The sequence below is a fragment of the Callorhinus ursinus genome, unplaced genomic scaffold (genome assembly GCF_003265705.2).
Source record: "Callorhinus ursinus isolate GAN/ISIS: 27379988/994484 unplaced genomic scaffold, GSC_fseal_2.0 scaffold2, whole genome shotgun sequence".
Classification (NCBI taxonomy): Eukaryota; Metazoa; Chordata; class Mammalia; order Carnivora; family Otariidae; genus Callorhinus; species Callorhinus ursinus.
The window spans coordinates 100553779-100574351 of NW_027397064.1; the positions used below are offsets into that span (position 1 = coordinate 100553779).

Below are 20573 nucleotides of genomic sequence, written 5' to 3' on the forward strand. Positions count from 1 at the left end.
TAAAAATTTCCCAAGCCTCAGACGGTGGTTGTGAGGATTCGGCTAAAGTATGTTTGTAAAATTCTTAGTAATTCTTGTCTCCTCCTGAGTAGCTTTTTCTGTCACCTGAATTTGATAAGCAGATTTTCTCATTCTTTTTTTTTTTTTAAGATTTTATTTATTTATTTGACAGAGAGGGGGAGCGGCAGGCAGAGGCAGAGGGAGAAGCAGGCTCCCCCCTGTGCAGGGAGCCCAATGCGGAGCTCGATCCCGGTCATGACCTGGGCCAAAGGCAGACGCTTAACCGACTGAGCTATCCAGGCCATCCCAGATTTTCTCATTCTTTATTGAATGCATTGATAATACTGCTCCAAGCAGGAGCAGATCACACTAACAAGAGCTCTGTCTCGCTCTGCTGGAGACCTCCACTGGGCTGATCCGAGGCCACCGGTCATTACCCTTTGAATATAACTATTGAACCAGTTGAAAGTCCAATGACCTGTTCCAACATCGCCGCGGCCCTTCCCGACTCGCTCTGCTCCATGAGCCCAGCCCAGCAGAGCCCGTGAACAATCCAGGTGGATACTGTCACTGATTCCAGCGCCTCTGACACGAGAGACTCTTGGAAATACATGTTTAAAATAAACCGCCTTTCCGCTGGCCACTTCTTCTGACCTCTGAAGCTCTTATGTCCATGAGAGAGAAAGGGCTGAATTTGACATGATCTTTTCTCCGGAGAAGCACATTCCTTCTAGACTCTTTCCAAACCCTTCTCCGTGGTTTGGAAGAGAATGTGGCTGGCTTATAGAGGAAGGAGAAGGAAAGCAATGCAGTAGACCCTTGAACAACGCATTGAATTGCCCGGGTCCACTAATACGCAGATTTCTTTTTCATAAATACAGCGCAGTACTGTAAATGTATTTTCTCTTCCTTATGATTTTCTTAAGATTTTACTTATTTATTATTTGAGAGAGAGAGAGAGAGAGAGAAAGCGAGCGCCCAGGGGGAGGAGCAGAGGGAAAGAGACAAGCAGACTCCGTGCGGAGTGCAGAGTCCGGCCCGGGGCTTGATCCCACGACCCTGAGATCACGACCTGAGCTGAAACCAAGAGTAGGATGCTTTACCAACTGAGTCACCCAGGTGCCGCCCCCCCCCTTCTGCCACCTTATGATTGCCTTAATAACATTTTCTTTTCTCTAGCTTACTTTATTGCAGGAATAGAGCATACAATACATAGAACTTACAAAATATGTGTTAATAGACTGTTTATGTTATTGGTAAGGCTTCCAGTCAATAGTAGGCTATTAGTAGTTAAGGTTTGGAGGCAGTCAAGGGTTATATGCAGATTTTCAACTGTGCAGGGGGTTGGCGGCCTGAACCCCGGCGTTGTCCAAGGGTCAGCTGCATTGCATTTGGCCCTCTTGGAAAATCTCATGCAACTCTCAACATCAGCCCGTAGGGTATGTGTTATTATCCCCATTTCACAGATAAGGAGAGTGAGGCTAAAGGACTTACTCAAGGCACACAAACCAGTAGAGATTCTATCCCACCTCTTTCTAGTTCCAAACCCTGCTCTCTTTCCCCAACACCACACTGCCTTCTGCCAGCAGTACTTGCTCAAAATGCACTTGCTTCCCATTTGGGGGATGACAAATTTGGTCACGTATCCCGCCTCCAGCTCTCCATGATTTCTCCAAGATTCCTGAAGGAGGGTCTGAGTTCACATCTGCAAATTCCCCTGATATCGTGGGAGGTCATTTGTCTGGGCCAAGAAGCTGGAGCTCCATCTGAGGCCACCAGGTGCTCCCTGACCATCCCCTCCCCTGTCTCATGGATGTGCTCCCCCATCTGTGATGTGGGCCAGCCCCTTGTGGGATGGCCCTTCTCCTGGCTGCCACAGGGAGCCTCAGCCCTCTCTGCTCCAGTCCCCACCATATGAAAATTATTAAGCCTTCCACATGCTGTAACTCATAGTTGTGATGCCCAGTAAAGGAGAGAGCCCTCCTTTCAAATAAATAATGACCACCGTTGACAATGGAAGTATAAACATGACCTTAATACATGAATCGCCAATCATCGTCCCTGTTAATAGACACTCTGTCTTTGCTGTGCACACATGTGGTTCAGAACTAATGCTCAGCATTAGCCTGGAGGGGCCAGCTAGGGCTCTGGGTCATCTACAATGCAAATCAAAGGAGGGGGCCTGCATGCCCTCAGCACCACCCCCCACCCCCATCCCGCAACCCCGCACTACAGGGTAGCTGAGTTAACTTCTTGGATAGCTCAGGAAAGCTGCAGTTAGGAAATCTGGATTGTACTCACACCCTGGGAGAGTGCTTTCTCTGTTTAGTTCAGAATATTTGGGTCCTCAGGAGACCAAAACAAACACTTCGCGCATGCGTACTCACCTGTGTGAGGCCCATTTGGATTTTTCAAGGGACCTCATCAGTTGTGTGGAGAAATGAGAGAGTGGCAAGCCACTTGCGTATAAGCAAGGCTCTGGGTGCCCCCTGTTTTCACACATCATGTGCTTTATATACAGATTATGCAGAATTTCCCCCGGTAATTTTTAAGTTTTGGCTGCAAGTAACAGAGACCAAAATAACAACGCTTAAGGGAAATAAAACCTGATTTCTTTGCTGTAAAACAGTCCAGAGACAGGCCATCTGGGCTGCCTTGGTGGCTGTCTCCATGAAGCCCCCAGAGGCCCAGGCTCCTTCTAGCTTGTTGCTTTGCCCTGCGTGGCCTCCGTTCCTAAGGACTTCACCCCCAAATGGCCATTCTGGTCATCCCCACATTCCAGCCTTCTGGAAAAAAGAACGGATAGAGAAGGGGTAAGAGTACACAGCTGTCTCTTAAGATAAATTCCCAGAAGCTGCCACATGGCACTTCCATCAGCCAGAAGTTAATTTTGTGTCATATTTTGCTGTGAGGGAAGCTGGGACACAAAGTCTTCAATCCAGGTGACCTGCTGCAATGGGGAGGGGGAATGGGTATGTTTGGACAAATAAGGACCTCATCCTGTGGAATAGGTCTCTTTGATGGCCTGGTGGGAGGCTGCATGCCCCAGGACCCACAACCAATATTTATTTCTCTTACAGCCCGAAGGGATGTCAGGAACGGGCCAGCTCAATCCTCTTTCTCCAGTTTCTCAGGTGCTGAAACGAAGCCGACGAAGGGGAAATGAGCCTCACAGGTGGCCAGGGGATGAAAATGCTGAGCGGGCCCTCGATCCCCACGCTCTCATCCCCAGCCCCACCTACGCGCTCAGGTGCTGTTGCATCCTGGTCCCTGGAAGCAGCCGGTTTGTGACAGAGGAGGGAGATCAGCAGAAGAGGGTAAAGTGGTGGTGAGGAATGGGAGAGGAAATCCCTGAGAACAGCTAGAGGCCAGACATCACACTGCACATTTGACAGCCATTTTCTTAGTTTGAAACTGCGACATCTCCCAGGGTGCCTGGGTGGCTCAGTCGGTGAAGGGTCAGACTCTTGATCTCAGTTCAGGTCTTGATCTTTGGGTCATGAGTTCAAGCCCCACATGGAGCTCCACACTGGGCATGGAGCCTACTTAAAAAAAAAAAAAAAAATTAAAAGTCCAACATCCCCATAGGGGAATAAGCGCTGTTAATTTACAGATGGGGAAACTGAGCCTTGGAGAGGCTACAAACTTCATCCTGGTTGCCCTCCCCTATCTCTGGTGTGGAGGGGTCTGCTGCATCCCAGAGATAGACCCGGGAATGCCCTCAAAAACCTGCCTTTCCCCCCTGTCCGTCCCCCGCCTCGGTTTCCTCCCTGCATCCCCAGCACCAGCCATTCTGGAGGGAATCCATCCTGGGAAGCTTTGAGAAGCCACTGGGCTGACAGAGGTTGCTTGGAGGTGTGGGTTGTCCAGAAGAGTCTGCTGATGGCCCAGTGACCCCCCTCAAGGGCCTGACTCCACATCATTCTCCCTGGCTGCATGGGGAACCTGGTGAAAATGAGCCATGTGATGACAGCCTTAAGTCCCGGTATCCTATGAAGGTCACCTGCGTGGGCTGTAACAGAAGCGGTCATGGCCACTGCCCCAGGCTGGAGGGGTGTGGGTGTGGGAGAAAAGGGACTGCTGCCCACCAGGACCCTGCTGGGGCTTCTTATGTGGGCTCAGGGACTGCCGGAGTATCGGGGTCTGTGGGCCGGGGCAGGTCACTTATGTCCTGCTCCCTTCCTTGGCTTTGCCCACTCCTTGCCCTCTGCCTGGAGTGCTCCTTATGACTGCTTTTGTCCAGATAAGTCCCACTGGTCCTCGTGGCTTAGAACAAGTGCCTCCTCCTTCAGGGAGTCCCTCAAATGTTGCAAGATTGGGCAGCCTCCATGGGGTTCTCCCAGCTCCATCTGAGGATGCTCATCTGAGCTGTCATTGTCTGCGTCCCTCCCTCCACTATGAGCACCTTGGGAGCAGGGTCCAGGCCTGGTTAACCTCTGAGGCCTCTGGAAATGTCTGCCAAATGCGTGAATGGAACTCTTGGGCCTGGAACAAAGTGAACCCTTAGCAAATGTTGGCAGGAAGGATGCACGATTGATTGTATGAATGAATAAAGTTTCCAGGAAATGGGAGTGGGAAACATGGGGAAGAGATAAAGACACAAACTTCACCTTTGTTCCAGTTACCCAGGACCATTCCATGGCCCATGGCAAATGATAGTAGCAATGGATGCTTATATTTTGCTATGTACCAGCACCTCTGTAAGCACTTCGTATATAACCCATTTAATCCTCACAACACCACTGTGAGAAAGGTACTTGTCTTAGTCTGCATGGTTTGGTGTAATAAACCATAGACTGGGTGGCTCAAACAACACAGATTTGTCTTCTCCATGATCAGGGTGCCCAGCATCGTCAGGTTCTGTTGAGAACTCTCCTGGCTTGCGGACTGCCGCCATCTTGCTGGGTGCCGCCTGACCTCTTCTTTGTTTGTACACGGAAGGAGAGGGAGAGCAAGCTTTCCGGTGTCTCTTCTTAGAAAGGCACTAATCGCATCATGAGGCCCCATCCTCATGACTTCATCTGAACCTAATTACCTCCCCAAATGCCTCACCTCCATATACGATCACACTGGGGGTTAGGGCTTCAACATATGAATTTTGAGGGGACATAATTCAGTCCACAGCAGCACAAAGTACCTGTCAGTTTGGGCTGGGTTATGTCATGGCAACAAACAATCGCAACCTCTCAGTAGCTTAGAACACCAAAGGTTTATTTCTTGCATATGCTGCATGTCCAACTCGGGTCAGCGGGAGCGTCTGCTTTTCATGGTCACCATGAGAGTGGTGGTGGTTCAGAGAATGTGGCAAATCACTTACATTTTTTATTGGCTAAAGAAAGTCACAAAGCTACACCTAAATTCAAAGTAGGTAGGGAAAAAAAAAAAACCTAAAGTAGGTAGGGAAACAAGATCACTTTTGTGAATATTCCAATTATGTTAAAAGAATATACTGCCAAAAAAAAAAAAAGTAGATAAAGTACGATCCTGTCATGTGTCCCAAAGAAGGACTAGACTATTTGTGAACAGCCCAAATGACCCAAATCATCTTATTCCCATTTTATGGATAGACAAACTGAGGCAAAGAGAAGTTAAGAAAATGTGCCCAAGGTCACTCAGCTAGTAAGTGGTAGAGCCAGGATTTGCTCCCAGGAAGCCCAGTGGCGGAGTTTGCGACCCTAACTGCTACTCCGTAGTGATGCTGGCAAGGCAGTCTTCCAGCACTGTCTACTGCTGTCCCTGGGAGCCCCCGGAGAATGGCATTCTCTTGCCCAGAGTAACACAGACAGCGTGTGAGGTATTGGATTGGATTGAACTAGACTGAACACAAGGCACTGACTTCACAGTTGTGCTGCAAGCAAATACATACACGGGGATATATACACCGACCGTCACTGATATGTACAGCACTTCCGCATCTGGAGTTTTCCCAGATGGTCTCAAATTCAAATGCAACCCCATCTGTTCCTACCAGTGTCCCCACAGTCCTCAGAGCCTGTGTCTCACTCCTTGCCACCGAACGCTCCATGACTCTGCTCCAGGGTCCCCGAGATGCCTTACCGCAGCCTTTTCCCCAAATGATACCATGAACGAACCTCCTGGCGAATCCAAAAGAACATCAAAGGGCTGGGCCCTGGTGGCCAGGGCATCTCTCCCTCCTCCACCCCTTGTGGCTTGTCACTGCTGCCCTCCACATTCTGCTGGGCTTCTAGGTGGCTTCTTCTTTTGAACAAGTACCTAGTGGGCAAGGCCAACCCAGCCACTTCGTCCTGGCATCTCCAGGGGCCCAAGTGGTTTCTTGGTGGAGTGAATTTAATTAAAGTCCTGCGTGGCATGTGAGTGAAGAGGACCAAATGGAGAAGAGCTCCTGGTCAAGAGCCCCTTTCATCCCGGGTTAAAGTTCCACAGAGTCTGCGTAGGACGGGGGCGGGGCTTGCTGCCACTGCTCTGTGCATCCGTGCCTGGCCACCCTGGGAGCCCAGAGTGAAATGGATGGACAGACGGATGATGGACAGATGGATGGATGGCGGAGGTGTAATCCCTAAGCAGCTACATACCAAGCCTTGTCAGGACCAGGAGCCCCTCTGATCCTCAGATGAGTAAAAGCTTGTGTGAATGAATGAATGAATGAATGAATGAATGAATGAATGGGTAAGGCCAGAGACTGGCACAAGGCCCCGGGTGACATCACAGAGTGCCCCAAGACCCTCAGGGTCTTGCCCCGACCCTCGTCACAGCCCCACCAAGGGCGTGAGTCCCCTGACTGAAGGGAATCCGCTGTGCCTGGCATCTTGTACCAGGCCCCGCACACGAGGCGCGGGAGAAGGCCGAGAGCGCCTTTTGGACAGCTTAGCTCTTGGCGAGATTAAGCTGGCTCTCCACAGAGGGGCCCGTATTGCAGGCCTGCGGGGAGGGCCCGGCCCGCCGAGTTTGCACCTTTTTACCCGGCATCTGTCCCTGGGATCAGGAGAGCTGGGAGGCTGGATTAGATGGGTCAGCGCCCTGATTGACAGTGACATTTCCTCCCGCGCCCCCGCCTGCCCCCCAGCCTCACCCGCTGTTCCTCTCCTGCCTCACTCGGGCCCCATCCTGTTCCCGAAAGCGGGCGATGCCTTCTAATCTCCTTACCAGGAAATTATTTTCCTGGGTGTGAAATCCCTGTCCGAGGGGAGGGCAGCAGATCAGCCCTGCCCTGGCCTGGAGGCTGACCGCAGGCCTATCTCCCGGAGACATCTGGCATGGCAGTGGGGGCGGCCACAGCGAGAGATGGGCAAAGCTTGGGCAATTCCACCCCCAAAGGTGGCCCTGACCTCCAGAGCGGGCTCTCCCCAAACTGCTTCTTCCTGTCTCCATTCAAGAGGCTTGTCGAAAATGATGCCTGTCCGCGGTTGGTGACCGTCCTCTCTAGGAGCAAGTGACATGGGGGGTGGGGAGAGTGGTCCTGGGAAGAACCTGCCCTGAGGGGGGGTGGGGTGGGCGGTGAGGCCTGGGACCCAGCCCTGGCCCTGGGCCAACTCACTCTGTGGCCTCAGTTTCCCTCTGACTTGACCATGAACAGACTCTGAGATCAAGCGTGGGGTCTATGCCTCACACCCCCCATATCCAGTGCATAAAATGTCAGAAACTCTGCAGAGGAAGCAGTGGGAAAACCACAGGGCCAGCCTGTGTAATTCATAATGTCAAAAACCTGTGGCCAGACCACGAGATGAACAGCTGAGGGTGACGGTTAGGTTGGCCCAGCTACCCCGCTTGGCTCTGTGACTTTGGCCATTGATCACTCCCCCGTGCCTCAGTTTCCCCAACTGTAAAGAGAAGATGACAATCACACTTACTCATAGGCTTGTGGCAAGGGTTTCAGTTGATTAATAATCATAAAATTCTTAGAATGGTCCCCGGTACAAGTAAGTACCTTATAAGGATGATGGTATCACTGTTATTAGACTTGTCATATGGCAGCGCTCAACATATTATTTACTGTGGGTGGAGTTGTGTCCTCTGTAAAGGTATGCTGAAGACCTAACCTCTGGTACCTGTGAATGGAACCTGTTTGAGGAAACAGGGTCTTTGCTGATGTAGTCAAGTAAAAACAACTGGAGTGAGGTGGGCCCTAAGCCAATAAGAAAGGTGTTTGAGGGGTGCCTAGGTGGCACAGTTGGCTAGGCATCTGACTCTTGGCTTCGGCTCAGGTCATGATCTCAGGGTGGCAAGATCGAGCCCCGCATCAGGCTCTCTGCTCAGCGTGGAGTCTGCTTGAGATTCTCTCTCTCCCTCTCCTTCTGCCCCTCCCTGCTGTACTGGCTCACTCTCAAATAAATACATCTTTAAGAAAATAAAGACTGGTGTATGAAAAGGGGACAGAGACAAAGAGACAGGCACACCAGGAGACGACCATGTGAGGACAGAGGAGAGAATGCCAGGGAGCAGTGGCCACACTAGAAGCTGGTAAGAAGCAAGCAAGTGTTCTGCCCAGAGCCTCGAGGGAGCAGGACCCGCCCACAACTTGATTTTGGACTTCAGGCCTTCAGCACTGTGAGAGCACTTTGTTAGAGCAGCCCTGGGAGGCCAACATAATAACAAAACGAATGACAGCAGACTAGGAAGGAAGCTTCCAGCAGAGGTGCTCATTTAGGGCTGGCGGATCCACCCATGGGACGCGTGAGGCTGTGCAGAGTCCGGGTCTCAGGAGGGGCCAGGGATCTGCTCTCCTCCTCCAGGCCTGGCCAAAGGCTCTGGTGTGGCTGACAGGGGACCTCAGGGCGGGCTCATCTGGGGGAAGTGCAGCCTTCTGATGTGCGTGTTTGACCTCTTGGCCACAGGGCAGCCATCGAAGGTGAAGAGGGTGTGGCTGCGGGGTCTCACTGACAAGAGTCCGGGGTCCCAGGATCAATGACACCTTCGAGGGGATGTAGCTGCCTTTAAACCAGGCACTCTGCATGAATAGACAGAAAACAGGCCCCAGGGCAGGGTCTCTCCTCCCCCTCCGACCTCCCTCCTCCTCACCCAGGTTCACCTTCAGGAGACCCTGAGCCCCATGACACCAACTTGGTCCAAACACTCCAAATCTTTGCAAGACCCCGGGAGAACTGGCTGCCACACAGCCTGCTCTGAAAGCCCCACAAGGGAGGTGCTCAGGTCCTAGCAGAGAAGGAGAATTTCCTGCATGCTCCCTAGCCTTGGAGTGGGGCAGGGCATCTCCGCTAGCCGGGCACAGCTCTGCCTATGTTACAGATGTGGAAACTGAGGCTCCCTAGATTAAGCAACTTGCCCGAAGGAGCATATGAAGGAAAGGGCAGTCAGGCTTTGACCCCTTCCCTCTGACCCCACAGCTCGAGCCCCTTGCATGCTGGTTTCCTTTCTGAGGGGAAAATTCCCCTCTGGCCCTTCTGAACCCCTCTACCTACCTTGTAAGCCCTTCCCCCTTTCCAGTATTCTGGAATACCAATGTCATTCACTCTTCCTTACAGGTACCATTCTGAGGCCCCTCCCAAACCAATACTTTCCTCCTGGGCCCTTGAAATTTCAAGCTGTAAATAGACACGGGGACTGGGGAAGGCAAGAGGAATCCTGGGTGCTCGAGTCCTACACTTAACTCGCCCACTACCTTCCTCTCTGACTCTGGGCAGAATACAGGCACGTCTGTGCCTCGAATGCCCTGTATATCAGTCACTATTGCCAACTAGCAAACTGCCCCAAACTTAGTGACTTAAAAGCACTGGTTTTCTCATGATCCCGCAGCTGGGGCAGGTCTCACTGGGCTCCATCCTGCAGCTTCAGTCATCTAGAGGCTCAACGGAGCCGATGGTCCTCGATGGCCTTACTCACCTGTCTGGCATCTACCTAAGGCTGTTGGCTGGAGCACCTGATTCTGCTGTCTCTGGCCCCTCCAGCGGGATAGTCATACTTCCTTACATAGCCCTGCTTTCTTTCCAAGAGTGCAAGCCCCGGTGTACAAGTGCTTAGCGATCTTCCGCGGCATCATGCCGGATGATGTCTCCTAACCAGACAAATCACATGGCCAAGTCTGGAGTCAAGGTCGGGGATGGCGGGGAGGGGCACAGGGGCATGTATACCACGAAGTGGGATTGATAGGGGCCGTTTATATAATGATCTGCCATATCCTCTTACGTCCCCAAATCAAATTTTTAGAAGGCAGAAAATCATATCTGGAAGATTAGGTGGTTCTGTCTCTGATGTCTCTGTCATCACATGGCATATATGGAGGAATTTACAGTCTAGGAAGAAGTCACTTTCAACATAGTAATGCTATTAATTTCTCCACCCACCGTCTGAGACAGGTGTCATTGGAGAAGTAGGACCCAGAAAAGCTAAAGTGACAGGCTAAGAAGTGGCAAAGGAGGCAGGACCCAGGCCAGACAGCAGGCTAAGCCCATCGGGCCATGTCCATCCTCTGAGCTGTTATCCTGGGGTCCCTCCCAGTGAGCAGGGCTCAGCACTGGCTCAGGGTGTCTCCCCGAACAATGCAGCTATAGAAACTGTCTTAGAAAGAACTAAGGGCTGTGGTTGGGTTTTCCAACAGTCCTGAAGTCTGGATGAGAAGCATGATGCCCATCTGTCTTCCAGAGAAGCTGACATTGCTGCCTCCGGGGGCCACTCCCATGCGTGGACATGGCTGTCCCGCTTTCCTGCCGTCTGATGCGTGTCCACGGGGAACATGGACATCAGTTGCTGCTAAATAAGAAGGCCCTGGAGGTCAGGTCGGGGGCCGCGGAGAGGAGACAAGAGCAGGGAGTCCCCAGGCTTGGCAGCCAAGACTTGTGGCCTGGTGACCTTGTTTCCCTGCTGGGTGTGATACTAGAACATCCGAGAGCAGAAAGTCCCTTTCTCGGACGAAGGGCTGCTTCCTACTATAGACCTGAGCTTCCGTCTTGTCCAGGGTCCCATTGGGGACGCATTGTTCCTTCTGGCTGTGACGCCATCACCTGCTCCTAGAAGGGAACCTGCGTATTTAAGCCAGCAGCTCCCGAAGAGGGAAGATTCGTTGTTTACAATTGTTCGTATAAATCATGTGTGCTCCCTGTGGGAGGGAGGGGAGACTAGACTCCTGCAGTACTTCTCAGGGAATGGGTAGATTCCAGTTTATCTTCCTTTCTGGATTGATTTTAGGTCACAAATGTATGGGGACACCCATGAGGCGCCGGAGGGGGTTCACATACACACACCTGATACGTAGGTGTACCATTTGCGGAGTATACACACAGCAAAGAGTGACATCCTATGTGGGTATGTATATGTGTACCTCACTACGAAGTCTGCATAGAAGCACCATGCATGTGCACACTCGTGTTGGGTGAGTGTGGCTATACACGTACACTTACAGCAGGCGCATGCCATGTATATAACTAGACATGTCATCTTGGGGTACATGTGCTTGAATGTACCTCACACACACCAATACACACAAAGCATATGTTCCCGTGTACTCTGTGAGATTTGTCTATAAATACACACTTGAGGGTCAGGTATGTGTGTACATGTTATGTGTACGTGTGTGTGTCTTCATAAATACACAGTGTGTCTACTCTAAATTCCTCTATACACAAACACTGCATATAACCATGTGGACACATGGGGCTCCGTGGACGCCGATGTGCCCCTTTTTGTCTTTGTGATAGGCTGTCACCTCCCGGCAGCCCTCCGGGGCCCCACGTCCCCCTGCAGTGTCTGTGCACGGCCCTGGTACGGTCCCCTTGTCCCAGCTTAGCTTTTTTTTTTTTTTTCTTTTGGTACTGTACCTTTAGCTCTTCCAGCCTGCCCACGATTCAATCCCCTAATCCCGGAGCCTAATCTCTCTGGAATATCCCGCTTGGAAAAGAGAGGAGATGTGGCTGATCCCCCAGCTGCTGGGGGCAGGGAGGGGACTCATTCCCAAACACTGCTAGTCCTTTGCCCTCTGCAATCTCTGGACACCCTGGGGACTCTCAGGTGGTGACTGAGACTGGGACCAGGTCACACTGCGCCTTGTTCTTGGCCCTGAGGGAGGGCCTAAGGGCCAGACGCTGGGTCTCTATGGGTCAAGGTCACCTTGGCCAGCTCTCTTCCCTCTTGGACACACATGGCACCTCCTCCAGGAGGCCCTCCTGGCGTCCCTCATGCTTCCCTAAATCAACCTACTGCTCTGTTTGCTAATGTCTTACTTCTACTGAACTCAAGTCTCCTTAGGCTTCCTGTATTTTATCCAGCATCTACTTCTTGTGTGTCGGGAAGGTAGAATGCACAGGAAGGAGGCGGCCCATCCACAAGAAACACATACTCAGCACTTGGCTGAGCTTTCCAGAGCCACCAACGATGTGGTGGGGAGGGGGGCGGTGAGCCCAGTTTGGGCTCAATTCCATTGCTACCACACAACTAACCACAACCACAAGCTCCGGTCCACCTCTTTATTTTTTATTACTGAGGTACAGTTGACCTACAGTGTTACATTAGTTTCAGGTGTACAATATAGCAATTCCCCGGTTCTCTTCATTACTGAGTGCTCGCCAAGGTAAGTGTAGTCGCCTTCGGTCACATGACAGCATTATTACTGTATTATCGACAGTATTCCCTACACTGCACTTGTCACGGCCATGACTGATTTATTTTATAACTGGAAGCGTACACCTCTTAATCCCCTTCACCTATTCCTACCCCCCACCTCCCTTCTGGCAACCACAAATTTGTTCTCTGTATTTTTGAGTCTGTTTCTGTTGTTTTGTTTATTTGTTCATTTCTGTTGGTTTTTTTTTTTTTTTTTTAGAGTCTACATATAAGTGAAATTGTGTGGTATTTGTCTTTGTCTAACTTATTTCAGTTAGCCTAACACCCTTTAGGTCCATCCACATCGTTGCAAATGGCAAGATTTCCTTCCTTTTGATGGTTGAGTGATATTCCATTATGTATATATACCACACCTTCTTTATCCATTCATCAGTTGATGGACACTTAGGTGGCTTCTCTATCTTGGCTATTGTGAATAATGCTGCAACTATAGGGGTGCATGTATCTTTTCAAATTAATTTTTTTTCATTTTCTTTGGGTAAATACCCAGTAGTGGAATTCTTGGATTGTACGGTGTCTATTCTTAAGTTTTTGAGGAACTGCCATGCTGTTTTCCACAGTGGCTGCACCAGCTTGCATTCCCACCAACAGTGCATGAGGGTTCCTTTCTCTCTCATCCTCTCTGACACTTGTTATGTCTTGTCTTTTTGATACTAGCCATTCTGATTGGTGTGAGGTGGTATCTCCTTTTGTTTTGATTTGCATTTCCCTGTTGATGAGTGATGTCGAATATTCTTTCATGGGTCTGTTGACCAACTGTATGTCTTCCTTGAAAAAATGTCTATTCAGGTCCTCTGTCCATTTTTAAATCAGATTATTTGGGAGATTATTTGGGAGGTTTTTTTTGCTATTGAGTGTGTAAGTTCTTTATATATTTTGGATATTAACCCTTATCAGATATGTCATTTACAACTATCTTATCCAATTCAGTTTCTTGATCTTTTGTTTATTGGCATTCTCCTTTGCTGTGCAAAAGCTTTTTCTTTTGGTATAGTCCCAATACTTTATTTTTGCTTTTGTTTCCCTGGCCTGAGGAGACAGATCCATAAATACGTTGCTAAGGCTGATATGCAAGAGATTACTACCTGTTTTCTTTTAGGAGGTTTATGACTTCAGGTCTCACATTTAGGTCTTTAATCCATTTTGAGGGGGCGTTTTTTGTGTGTATGGTGCAAGAAAGTGGTCTGGTTTCATTCCTGAGGATGTAGCTGTCCAGTTTTTCCGACACCATTTGGTGAAAAGACTGTCTTTTCTCCATTGTATATTCTTGCCTCCTTTGTCTTAGATTAATTGACCCTATAGGCATGGGTTTATTTCTGTGCTCTCTATTCTGTTCCGTTGATCTATATGTCTATTTTTGTGCCAGGACTATACTGTTTTGAGTACTGTAGCTTTGTAGTATAACCTGAAATCTGGGAGCAAAACACTTTGTTTTTCTTTTTCAAGATTGTTTTGGCTATTTGGGGTTTTTGTGGTTTCATACAAATTCCAGGATTATTTGTTCTAGTTCTGTGACGTTATTGTTATTTTGATAGAGATTGCATTGAATCTGTAGGTGGCTTTGAGTAGTGTGGACATTTTAACATTATTAATTCTTCCAATTCATGAGCAATGTTATATCTTTCTATTTGTGTTGCCTTCAATTTCTTTCATCAATGTCTTATTGTTTTCAGAGTATAGGTCTTTCACCTCCTTGGTTATATTTATTCCTGGGTATTTTATTCTTTTTGGTGCAATTGTAAATGGGATTGCTTTCTCAGTTTATCTTTTTGCTACTTTGTTATTAGTGTAGAGAAATGCAATAGATTTCTGTATATTAATTTTGTATTTTGCAACTTTACTGAATTCATGTATTAGTTCCGATAGTTTTTTGGGGGCGTCTTTAAGGTTTTCCATATATGGTATCATGTCATCTATTTGCAAATAGCGAGTTTTATTTCTTCCTTTCCAATTGGGATTCCTTTTATTTCTTTTTCTTGTCTGATTGCTGTGGGTAGGACTTCCAGTACTATGTTGAATAAGAGTGGAGAATAGACATCTTTGTCTTGTCCTGATCTTAGATGAAATGCTTTTAGTTTTTCACTGTTGAGTATGATGTTAAACTGGTATTTTTATCACCATCTGCCAGAATTTTAATCTCTCAATTATTTCCAAACTTGAACTTACACAGTATTTAAAAAAAATTTCTTTTATTTATTTGAGAGAGAGAGTGAGAAAGAGAGAGCACAAGAGGGGGTAGGGCTAGAGGGAGAAGCAGACTCCCCACTGAGCAAGGGAGCCTGATGAGGGACTCGATCCCAGGACTCCGGGATCATGACCTGAGCTGAAGGCAGTCGCCCAACCAACTGAGCCACCCAGGCGCCTGAACTTACAAAATATTTTGTTTTGTTTTTAACTCAGTGTTCTCTGACCCCAGATTGTTGATCCCCATTATGCGTCAGGTGCTGCGTTAGGTGACAATACAGCAGACATGGTCCCTTCCCTAACGAAAATGCACAGTCCTGTGAGGAAGAAGGAAAGCAAGCACATAAACTGACAATGCACGATTACACTGTGGCCAGGGCTTTAAAGGAAAGAAATAGGCTACTGAGTCAGTTAATACAGGTTGGATGGGAAAGGGTTTAGTTAGAGTGGTCAATGAAGACCTTTTCAAGGAAAAACCAGGAAGAAGAGGGTCAAGTTTGCAAAGAGTTATGTTGAGGAATAACACGTGGAAAGGCCCTGAGGTTGAGTGTGGCTGTGGTGGGCGAGGAAAGAAGAGCAAGAGTTAGAGAGAGAGGCTGGCTCATCTCTTGTAGGCTCTGGGAAGTAGATTGGATTCTATTCAAAGTGGGTTGGAAAGCCTTTGAAGGTTTGGGGTGGGGAGAGGGCAGTGACATGATTCATGGGTTTAAACAGTGCTCTGGCAGCCAGGAGGTCCAAGAGAAGTGAATGGCTGTCACGGGGCTAGTGCGGTGCACCCTGTGAGCAATGCCTGGCCAACCACTGAGCAGGCATGGTGCACACATCACCTGAAATCCTGGGCACAGCCCAGCAGAGTGGTGGTGATGGCGGGTGCCCTCCCCCAGCTGGCAGCCAAATGCAGTGCTGGAGAACAAGGCCAGCCACAATGATGTTAATATAACAAGAACACCAACAAGACAGCTTCAAGTTTCACACCAGTGTTTTACAGGCTTTATTGCATTTAATCCTCAACCCCAGGAGGTGGGCACTACTTTGTATCTCCATTTGTCAGTAACTTACCCAAGGTCATACAGGCATTCAGTCACCAAGCATAAGGGTGCACCTGACTGCTATCCATGCTGCCACGAAGGTCAGGGTTCTTCTCCATGCTCTTTGGAAGGGATGCATTTTGCTCACGGTGAAAATGTTTTCCTTTGATGTGTTACAAAGCTTGTTCTTCAGTACTTTAAAAAGGCACAATAACTTGGCTATATTGTTTGCTTAGTTCAGAAGAAAAAAAGTTTTTTTCCTTTGGAGGATTGTGCAGGGCAGGGCTGAATCATGAGTGGGGAGACAGGGAGCACAATGGCTGCTTCTCCCTTAGCAAGCTCCCCAAGTCCTTTTTCCGTGGTTGTTCAAATGATGAGGAAAAGATGAGAGATGGAGAGGGTGGAGTACAGGGGAAGCATGCAGAGCCAGGAGCCACAGGGGTGCCTTTCTGATGTGCTCACTGCTCTCTCAGCCAGCGGTGCCCTCCAGCCCAGGCTCCCTCCTCACATGTGCGAACATGGGCAAGCCTTTAACAGGGTCCCTGCATGCCCCCAATGTCCCAACGTGGGGTCCTGACATCCCAGAGGGGGGCAAATGTAATTGCTGGAGATTTGATAGAATGGTCAAAAATACTTGAAGTTGGTCACCTAAATTGTAAAACACGCTGAAAAATTTTCTACCAGATAAGACATAATCTAAAAGCAAGGACATGACAGCCATCTCTGAACAGAACAGACTCACACCACTGTGTCCATGTTACCTGTGCCCCCCAGTGCATGCACATACACGTGCACACTCACACGTGTTCCTCCCCAACATGCACACTTACACACTCACACTTACATGCATATCTCCTCTCCCAATACACACACACACACACACACACACAGCCACATTTTTCTTGCTTAGCTTATAATTTAGAGACATATGGATTCCCTGAATCTGATCAGGTTTCCATGCAATAAAAATTTTTCCACCCATAACACTTTTTTTTTTTCTTCCAGTTTGCCAATTCTCTTTTCAGTTGTGGTCATTCAACTGTCTTTAATTTCAATGACTGACTGTACCTTCCATTTGCAGAACTTCTTGCAGAGGTCCATTAGCAAAAGTTCATGCTTTTCCCTTTTTTGTAATAGTGTCTAGGGCTTCATTAATTTTTCTTGTCCTTTTATCTGTGACTATCTGAAGCACTCTTCTTTTGTAGTCTACCTCATACTCTTCCCTTGTTCCTATTCTAGGGGTGCAAACCTTCCCATCTGCAGTATCTGTGGGCTCACCTTTGCCAGGTTTGCCTCCCTGGAAGCTTCAGCTTGTTTATTGTAAGCTCATCTTCAGCAGGGATTGTATCTTCTGAGGGAGTCCCGCTATTCCAGGTGGCAGAATGGCTCTGCAGCGTGGTTCAGTTTTTCATTCTAGGGCCTCACGGGGTTCCCTCGGTCTGTTGATAGGTTTTGTGTTAATTTCTCATCTTGGGGTTCTTGCTTGAGGCTGCCTACTGCTATGCCTTTAAGCCCTACACCTCCAACTGGCACAAGCTTGAACTTTTGATTTGTCACAGGAGGCTTTTCTAATCTCATTCAGAGCCCTGAGCAGAGGGGACACACCTCCTTTCCTCTTCTGAGCTAGTGGACAGAGCTCTCTAGTCCCACTTTCAGAGATGGGGGCTGCCTTTCAAGTGTCTTAGCTTTTTGCAAAGGTCTCCCTTCCCACCTCCACAGGTCCCAGGCCATTTCTTCTATCCCCACATGGGCATTAAACCCCAGTCCCCAACCCCACTAGGCTCTAACTGGGCTGGAAATGGCCATGGGCAGCTGCAACACCAACCCCAGCTGACCAATGTTCCTGGCTTGTGTTCTTTATTTGTTACTGGCACTGGGAGTTCCCATCTCCTTAAGGTCAGCTCTGTATTTAAATTATTTTTTAAAATGTTAGCTCGTATGCAACATTTCTCTATGTTTGTATCAGAAGGGGAGTTTCACATTAATTCAGTCTGCCATATTGTCAGTTCAAGTTCTCTACATGCCCTTATTAGATTTTAAAGAATTTATGAACATGAATTTTTGTGGCTACTCTGTGGTCTTATTTACAGTAAGAAGAATCACAAAGTCGGGGTGTGGTTGAGCCACAGCAAGTTAGGAGATACTGTAATCCCACCAATCCCTGTAGGTGCAGAAACTGAGAGTCAGCAAGCCAACATAACATGTTCAAGGCTGTGGACCTGGTGAGTGGTGGAACCACCCACCAGATGCCTCCTTGTCCTTGAGGTCAGTGGACTCCCCTAAAGGTGGATGAACAAACAAACCCATGAATGGTGGGGGTTGGCCTCCATTTAGGAAGGCTTCCTGGAAGAAATGAACTTGGTAAGGTCCTCAAACAGCCAGAGGCCTTCTTTAGGGGGTTCCTTCTCTTTCCGGTGACTTGGACTCCCAGCCTCCCCCCGACCCTTCCCCAAAGGAAGACACATCTCAGTCAGCTGGGTGGCTGTGAAGCCTCTTCCAGAGTCCGCCCCTGCCAGAACATTCTGTCCATCTAGGCTGAAGAAGTCCTGCCCAGGCAGCTAGACGAGCGTCTGGTATTTGTAGGCACGTGAGTTTGGGCAGCCACCCGGGATTGTGTGTAGTTGAGATCACTCCTTGACCTTTTGTGTCTCCCAGGGGCCAGCTTCTCCCTCAAAGCCCTGCAGACCAGAAAATCCCAGGGGAGGGCTGATTGGGAAACTTGCAGCTGGCTGGGCCAGAGTTCCTGGAACCAGGCCTGCCTGCAGCCATCCAGGAAAAATATGGTTCCCTGAGACAATTTGGATGGGGAGGCCACTGGCTTACAGGCAGGCAGCTCTGAGTTCGAATCCAGGCTTTGCTTTAACCTCTCTGTGTATCAGTTCCTCATCCTTGAAATGGGTTAACAGTGCCTGCCTCATAAAGATGTTTTGAGGATTACAAAATAATGTTTGTGAAGCGTATGACCATGTGTCAGGGACGGAATAGATGCTTCATACCCTGAGCCTCTCAAAGTACCCTATGACATCACTAAGTTCCCAAGGGGGTGGGGCAGGGGGACTCTGATAAGCTATTGTTGGCTTCAGCCATGGGGTTGGGAGGGGAATAGATGGGGGACCCGGAGAGACAGGAAGCAGGGAGAAGAGCAGGGTTCCTTAAATGCTCATGTCCTCAGAACCACAATGGGGGGTGACTGGGTGTGGGGTACATGGGAACACTCTGTACTCTGTTCACAGCATTTTGGTAAATCTAAAGCTGCTTGACATAACAAGTTTACTCAAGGTGCACAGATTCCCATTAAATGCAGCTTCTGATTCAGCTGCTCCGGGTGGGGCCTGACCATGCACATTTCCCAGATGTTCCCAGGTGGTGCTCATGCTGTGACTGGACCTCACTGGGCCTCACTTCGGGGAGCAAGGGAGTAGAATTCCATGTGAGGGGTAAGGAATGCCAGTCCTTTAGAGTTCCCATTGGGCCCCAAAGCAGCAAGGGGGCTTGGAGTAGATTCGTGGAGGCCACTTGGCTCCGTGGCATTTTTAGTGGCTGAGTTCCCTCTCCGACTGCTGCTGGTGATGATGATGATGATGACAAGATGAAGTCTCCCAGGGGCTGGGGAGGGACACAGCTTGTCCATCATAATGGGGCCCTGCCGAAATCATGTGGCAGCTGGCTGTCCCTCCTGTCTGGCTCACAAGCCAGCCCCTCCCCTCTGCTCCTCGGGAGGAGGGCAGCGGTGGGCATTTGACTATCCATTGGCTGGAGGCATCATTCTGAAGCCTGAAGTGCCCCCAAGTGACCCTGGGATTTTCCAAGGCTGGAGACACTTCCTTATCATAGGGGAAGCTGGGAGCTGTGCCTGGTATCCTGCCCTCCACCTCATTGCCCAAGAACGGGGCTATGATATGGCTTCTGCCCTTAGAAGTTCAAGGTGACACCTGAAGGCCTCCAGAGGGCTAGACTCCCCAGGGCTTCGTGAAGAGAGCAGGACATAATCCCCTAGGACCCTGATGGTGAATGGGCTGGGGACTGGCCTTCCCATGGCTGCCGCTGGGAAGGAAGTGTGGCTTCCTTCTTTCCTCTTGGTCTTTGTCTCTGCTTTCCTCCCTTCGTGTTTCACCCACCTCCCTGAGGCTGTGCTTTTGTCCCAGTGTGCAACCCAGATAAGTGGGAGCAGCCCTGGATGGAAGTTGGATCTCTGGATCCTAACTGTCCATGTGATCTTCCTCTCTGTGTGGCTCAGTTTCCCGAGCTGTAATTACAGAAGTGGGCAGCGCAGTTTCTCTGAGCCCTTCCAGCTCTGGCCATCTTGGGTCTATGGTGGTGGGTTGGGAACTGAGGAGTCCTCACAGTCTGCAGCCCTGGGTTCCCTCTGTTCCCTGAACTGTCCACATAGCTCCATCCCTGCTCATGCATGTCTGGCCCTGCAGCTTGGGCCAGTAGAGGGGTGAAGTGAGAGTGGAGGCTGAAATCCCACCTACCCCGAGTCCTGTTCCCCAGCTCAGGGCCCATCCTCCCAGATGGAGCACCGACAGGCTTCAAAGTGGCTTTGGCTTGACTGGCACCATCTCAGACTTGAATGTGATGTGAGCTCCTTGGGCGCATGGACTGGCCTTGTTCACATTGGCATCCCCAGCACCTCATCTGCCCAGCACTCCATGGGGCTCAGAAAAGGTCTAGGCATGAATGAATGAATAATGCCACATCAGCCCATGGACTCGGGGTACTGCCATTTCTGCCACATGGCCCAGCCAGAGAGGATCAGCCAAGCAATGCGGTTGGGGGTGCCAGAACAAAGGTGAGATTGGGATCTCT

General features: G+C 49.5%; 1 long non-coding RNA gene across 1 annotated transcript in view; it reads left to right on the plus strand.

Moving 5' to 3' along the window:
* The window catches only part of LOC141374888 (uncharacterized), a 38684-nt gene extending 38132 nt beyond the window's left edge, over window positions 1-552 (plus strand). The window contains exons 5-6 of the long non-coding RNA XR_012382059.1: window positions 173-300; window positions 401-552. This is a non-coding gene — a long non-coding RNA (uncharacterized lncRNA). The remainder of the gene's footprint in view (window positions 1-172; window positions 301-400) is intronic.
* The last annotated feature ends 20021 nt before the right edge of the window (window positions 553-20573 follow it).